Source organism: Sprattus sprattus, assembly GCF_963457725.1.
Source record: "Sprattus sprattus genome assembly, chromosome: 1".
Classification (NCBI taxonomy): domain Eukaryota; kingdom Metazoa; phylum Chordata; class Actinopteri; order Clupeiformes; family Clupeidae; genus Sprattus; species Sprattus sprattus.
Window position 1 is genome coordinate 23,872,557 of NC_137920.1, and position 7,500 is coordinate 23,880,056.

The following is a 7,500-nucleotide window of genomic DNA, read 5'->3' on the forward strand; positions in this document are numbered from 1 at the left end:
CATGCAGGCATGGTTACACAACACTTGGGGTAAATGAGCATTCTAGAATGGCTGCGGGTTCTTAGGTCTGCATCTAAGATCTTGTGATGAGGCTATGGAGGCATGGATTTATATTCACTGCAAGTGATTGTTTAAGACCTGTGAGGAAAAGTCCCCCCGCCCTCAAAGTTAATGGGGTTTCTGGAGATTAGACGTATTTGTAAACTGCATATTGAGCCTCTTGCCTTGGTGTTTGTGCTCGAAACTACTGAACAAGGGAACTGTAAGAGGTTTTTGCCTGTTATATTTTGTTACTGCAATGTAAATGCTTGCAAATTGATGCAATGTAACGTCAGAGGCCTCTGCAACTTAAAATCGTATTTTAATTAAAATTAGATTAATTAATATTAAAATCCTATGACACCCTTGGATTCAGCATTTCAGGGGGCAACAATTCGCAGATTAAAAACTCGAGCTTCCTAATGGTGGCTTTTGGTCGTTCATGTTACAGTGTGTGGATCACCATTCACCAGTTGATTTTAATGTCTTGCAAAAGCAAAAGCAATTGTCTGCCTTAAAGGAAAATATCTTGACAGAGTGTGTGTAGGATCTTTGTTCTAAGTAACACGTAATACGGCCGGTTTTCCGAGGTCCGCCCTCAACTGCACTGGGCAGTGTGCGATTTCTGAAATTAAATCTCAATGGACAGTAGTTGGTCAAATGCCGCACGCCAGTCAAAGCAACTAAAATCGACAAATAGAGAGAGCGGGAAAGAACAACTAGGATAATTTGCGGCTTCTCAAAGGGTCTTGGAAACAGTATCACACACGTAGTTCTTTAGAACACGCGATGTGGTCAGTGCGTCTCTGGCCTGGGAAAGATGGATTGTCGCCATCAATTGGCCCAACCAACGTGCACTTACCACTCCAGAGCCATAGACAATATCGCACCCTGGTGGCAGTAAAATACGTGCCCCGCCATTTTAGACGAGTTAATTGATGAGCGCTTTCAGTATAACACTGTCAACCAGCAGTCTAGGCTGTTTTACGTAAGTTATCTCACATTTCAACGGGAGTGAGGTCTTAGAGTGATTGGACCTGTTTGGCGCAATTGAGAAAACTAGTTGAAGAACATGTGCTTACGTGTAATTTTGAAAAGAGTTGGTAGATATTTGGTTGGCACTTCTGTTCCAATGCACATTCGGTTCATCCCACGAGTGCTATCCTAAGTATTTATTTCATAACGACTCAAGACCACAACATGTAGGATGGCGGAGGACTACAACCACCATCACTGTAGTTACAATTCAGTTTGATTGTTATGATAAAATAAGTAACTTGGTAAAAAAAAGTTTCCCAATAAATCCACTCGTGAAAATCCTTGCACTTGGTGACCAAACATGGGAAAGAAAAACGCGAATGGCTCCGCCTGTTGGTCATGTGTTACAACTGTCTTAAATGGACAATTGGTTGTATGGGTTCACAGCTGTCCAACATTTTAGTTGCCATATAATGAAATACTCACAGAGTGAGTGGCGTTAAGTGAAAATAGCATTACATACACTTACATTACATTACACTTGATTTACATTGCTATCTTTCAATTAATAGGAGGAAAGAACGTGCAGTATTTAGGCTGTAAATGTCAAGGTCAAAGATGTTTAGCATATAGTGTAACTTTCATGTTCACCTGAGAAAATGAGAAGAAAGAAGCAAAACAACTGCAGCATTGGTGTTAGAGACAATTTTGGAGATGTGCTGTAAAGTAAAGATTTTTTTCACTTAGGCCGGGATTCCTGGAACAGTGCTGATTAAAACGTGATGGCAATGGATGCTGCTGGCTGTCACAAATCTTAACTGACAAAGTGCAGTGTTTAATTTAGCTGACTGCTGGTGTTCTCACTTGCATACTTAGACTGATATACTCCCACATCATTTTACAGGACACACAGACACTGAACGCACTTGCACCAATACACACACACACACACACACAGACAGACTCACACACACATACACACACACATGCCCTTCAACAGGATATGCCTTCACTGACACTAAATATATATATGCACAAATTATATACATATTTACACATACAATTTGTTTTTGTACTGTGCATGCATACACACAGACACACACACACACACACACACACACACACACACACACACACACAAACACACACACACACACACCCACCCACACACACACACACACACACACACACACACACACACACACACACACACACACACACACACACACACACACACACACACACACACACACACACACATACACAGAGAAACATAGCCTTAGGGTTCCTCTCACACACAGGCCTTCTGATCCTTCTGACACTTTATGTGGCAATTTCCCTGGGGATGTGTTAGAGCACATTACACACTCAAGGAGGGGGGCAGGGACTCACACACACACACACACACACACACACACACACACACACACACAGAGAGAGACACACACACACAAACACATACATGGGGAAAGACAGGGAAACACACACACAGACAGCGACGCACACACACTGTCTCACTCTTTCTCCCTCACAATTACAGAGGGGGGTAAGGAACACACGCACACACACACACTCGAAGGAGCCCTGGGACCAACCAAGCAATAGATTCTATGGGGGGGGGGGGGGGGGGGATATCAGGAGAATCCATTTTACTCCAGCATTTACAGGGCAGTCGGGAGAGTCCATTCTACCCAGGAGAATATTCCATGGCTTACTGTATCACCTCTCCTGCAGAGACAAATACAATTATAATCTCCCAAAATTCACACTTATTAACACACACAGACACACACACGCACAGTCACACACAGACACACACACATACACACACTCACTCACACACTTACTCACACACTCACACACACACACACACACACACACACACACACACACACACACACACACACACACACACACACACACACACACACACACACACATTCCATACTCGGCCAAGCTTTTTAGCTGTTCTGCAATATTTTCAGCCTTCTGAAAAGTGCGGACACACCTTCCATAAACATAGCAGTTTATCACAAAACAGCAATTCTACCATTGTAATAGTGTTATGTGATATGATTAGTTTACATAATAGCAAATATGGAAAAGAGAGAGAGAGCAACGTGCATTTAAAAAAAAAATATGTTGACTTTTAGAAAGTGTGAAAATGTTTTATGTTTGATGTATGATTTTCTGTGAAATAAACAAATTTCTCCAATCTGTGAACATTTCCCCTTAGTGACTGTTTCAGACAACTAAGAAATGGTGATTTGTCCGTATGACCTATCAACCAATCAATATTCAGGCAGACTAACACCATTAATTTGTTCCATCAATAACCACACAAAACCACTCACACATTTTTCAAATAAAACTTTATTACTATTGACAGTAATGCAGTACGCAAAAACAAGGACACTCCTTCAAAGATGCATGCTACTGTAAACCACACGATATGTATTGCAGGGCAATAGACAATAATGGAAGACAGAGACATGTCTCTTTCTAGCAAAAAAAATATGCTATGTAACGTTTTATAACTCTCTACCCGGCCGACCTCAAGCAGAGGACAATTAGAAGAGGCAAGAATTCTAATTTCAACTTTTAAAAGGTTTGCTTATTCAGACTAAGATCCACCCCAAGATCTAAATAGGCCTACTTAATTCATTAATAAATCACTGAGTTTACTTAAATAAACTCAATAATAAATAAGCTAAGCACAACGTCCTTCATTAGTTCTCTCTCTACCAAAGAACAGGAAAAGTAAGAACTTGCCTCAATAAGCCTCGGCGTTAGGGAACTGTGAGCGGAAAACTTTGCAGGTTCCTCTTGTTCCTGAGATGAGGGTGAAGAACGTGGTTCCCCCTCAGCCACGCGTATTCTCAAGCAATAACATCGGCATCCGTATTATCAACCCAAGAATACCCGTAGCCGAGAGGGCCGCATCGAGACAAGCCGAGAGGGCCGCATCGAGATGCCGGGGAAGAAGGAAAGGCATCACCTCTTCTCTCTCTCTCTCTCTCTCTCCCTCTCTCTCTCTCTCTCTCTCTCTCTCTCTCTCTCTCTCTCTCTCCCTCCATCTTTCCAGGTCCTCCCTGGCTTGCTTGCATGAGGAGGTCTGAGGGACAGGGATATCCTGGGAGAGAGATGGATTATCTCACGTGTCTCAGTGGGCCTGTGAACAGAATACGAATGGAAGAACTTTTTTACCTCCAGCACAGAGAACGGCAGACACAACATAAACATCACCGCTGCGCTCCAACAGTAGCCATCATAACACTAGAAACCTAGTAACACTTAGTAACACTACCATAACACTTAAAACCTCAATGGTAGCTCACTGGACTTGCAAGTGCATGTAAAGCAACACTAGTCTTAACACCTTTATTTTGTTGTAAATTCATCTTTTGTTTTATTTGTATTCTATAAAAGGTTAGTTATGGGAAGTGCATGATGGAAATACATATTGTTTTGAGGACTATTTGGTCTCAATCACTTTGGGTTCTCAGGGCCACCAAAAGTTTCTGAGGTAGTTATATCACTGATACAAAGACAAAAATAACTCCCTACACATGATGCTAGCACACCAGTAGTGGTCCACGTATGACACAAACACAACATTACTGTGCACACATGAAATGAACAGACTCTACATGGTTTACGTATAAAATGACTGTATGAACCTAACACTCCAAAACAACATCAGAAAACCGACTCCACAGGAGGAGATGCTACTCTTGAGTGTGTGAGAGAGAGAGACACACACACACACACACACACACACACACATGCACACATCTACTCAGCATAGGAATATGAATATGCCACTCAACCCAGTCAGATGAGTCACACACACACACACACACACACACACACACACACACACACACACACATCCATGCTCAGATTAGGGGAGAGAGAGGGGGACTGGGAGGGAGGGGGGGGGGGGGGGTAGAGCACACAGGGGAAGGACTGATGTAACATTTCAACCATGGCATAAGAAAAAGCTCACTGCTGTCACCGCACCAGAGTGGGAAGACACTGGTACTGTTTTATCTGTGCAGTCACTGAGGGATGAGGGATGACTGACAGCGTAAGAAGCATACACACACACACACACACACACACACACACACACACACAGACACACACACACACACACACACACACACACACACACACACTCACACACACACACACACACACACACACACACACACACACACACACACACACACAGAAGCTCTCATTCAAAGTAGTAGTAGGCATATCAGGGATGGCTCACGGCGTTGGTGACACAGGCATAGGTGACGTAAGTGGCCTGAAACCACCTCGGCATCTCAGGAGACTCGGGTTGTAAAGCTCACAGAGCTCTCAATACCATCAAGAGAGATATTTTTCAAAAAATGCAAATTCTAATATAAATCTGGTGCAAGATTTCTGACTGTGCTATTGTGCCATCTGCTTTGTGTGGATATGAAGTGGGTATGTGATATGCGGTCCATTCAGTAACCTAGACTACATAAGATGGGACAAACATCCCATAGAGTCCCTGCATGCAGAATTGATAAGAAACATACTCAAGGTTCAAAGAAAAACACCCACAGAAGCATGCAGAGTAGAATTAAGCAGATTCTCAATGGCATTAAAAAAGGCTCCATGACATTGAGGGATACATCTTAAATCAAGTGCAGGGAACATGAACCAGTTTCCTCTGGCGGCTGGCTCTGAAGTTAGCTAATACCAAAACATCATTCTCAGATCAACACTGCCTTCCAAGTCAGAGCCGAGTAAAACAAATTATGAAACAAAGTAAGAAAACACAGTCCTTTCTATCTCTTCCCAACCAACCTCAAACAGATGGGTTTTCTGTCTGATGAACAAGGAGTTTTTTCTTGCCCCAGTCACCATTGGGCTTGCTCTAAGGGGGTCCAGGCACTGTGCTCTGTAAAGCGCCTTGAGACGATTCTATTGTTTTGGCGCTATATAAATAAAATTGAATAAAATTGAATTGATTTGGTGAGCTTTGATCACGGTAGTATATGTCTCTGTTCTCTCTCTCTCTCTCTTTACCTCTCTCTTTCTCTCTCTCTCTCTCTGTTTAATAGTTATATAAATAAAATTGAATAAAATTGAATTGATTTGGAGAGCATTGATCACGGTAGTATATGTCAGTGACAATCACCATAACTCACGAGGGAGAATGAGGGAGAATCTGAGGGGAGAAGAAGAAGAGAACGGGTCTCGATCTGCATGCGAGACGACGGTGTGTGTCAAGAGACGAATGAAGAAAAGTGTGTTTATGTACAAGAGAAAGAAACAACCAGTGTGGGTGGAAGGGGAGGGCGGAGAGAGAGAGGTGTGAGAGAGAGAGAGAGAGAGAGAGAGAGAGAGAGGGAGAGAGATAGAGGTGTGAGAGAGAGAGAGAGAGAGAGGGAGAGAGATAGAGGTGAAAAAGAGAGAGGGAGAGAGAGGGAGAAAGAGAGAGCGGTGTGAGGAGTGGAGTGAAAGGCATTGTGTTTGTGCACGAGTGTGACGTAAGACTGAGAAAAGAGACAATGATGGAGGGAGTTTGTGTGGGGGGGAAGGGGACTGACAGAGAGAGAGAGAGAGAGAGGCAGAAAGAGAGAGAGAGGGAGAAAGAGAGGCAGAAAGAGAGAGAGAGGAGAGAGAGAGGTAAAAAAGAGAGAGAGAGAGGCAGAAAGAGAGAGAGAGCGAGAGAGAGACAGACAGAAAGAGAGAGGGAGAGAGAGAGAGAGGTAAAAAAGAGAGAGAGAGGCAGAAAGAGCGAGAGAGAAGGAGAGAGAGAGGTAAAAATGAGAGAGAGAGGCAGAAAGAGCGAGAGAGAGCGGGAGAGAGAGTAAGAGAGAGAGGCAGAAGAAAGAGGGGTGTTAAAGGAGAGAAACAGAAAACAAAAGAGAGAGGAAAGACTGATCTATTACTCAGACTGACTGATTGATTGATTGATTGATTGGTGGTGCTTTCTCAGACCCCTCCTTCAGTATACATATTACATATAACACTTAGCCTGAGCAGTGTTGGCACTGGTAAGACTATATGTAGTCACGCTAATAAACCATGTTTGTATTGAACTGAATTGAGATGGAGACCAGCAGGAACAGAGAGAGACAGAAAGTGAGTGTGTGTGTGTGTGTGTGTGTGTGTGTGTGTGTGTGTGTGTGTCTGTGTGTGTGTGTGTTTGTGTGTGTGTGGTGTGTGTGTGTGTGTGTCTGTGTATGTGTGTTTGTGTGTGTGTGGTGTGTGTGTGTGTGTGTCTGTGTATGTGTGTGTGTGTGTGTGTGTGTGTGTGTGTGTGTGTGTGTGTGTGTGTGTGTGTGTGTGTGTATGTGTGTGTGTGTGAGGGGGGGGGGGGGGTCATGTTCTCTCTCCAGGCCTCTCCCCTGTCGGCTCCCAGAGGACTGTGGGTATTAAGGTGCATTAGGAGAGGGCCTGGCTTCCAGCTCCCTCTCTTCCGCTCTCTATCGC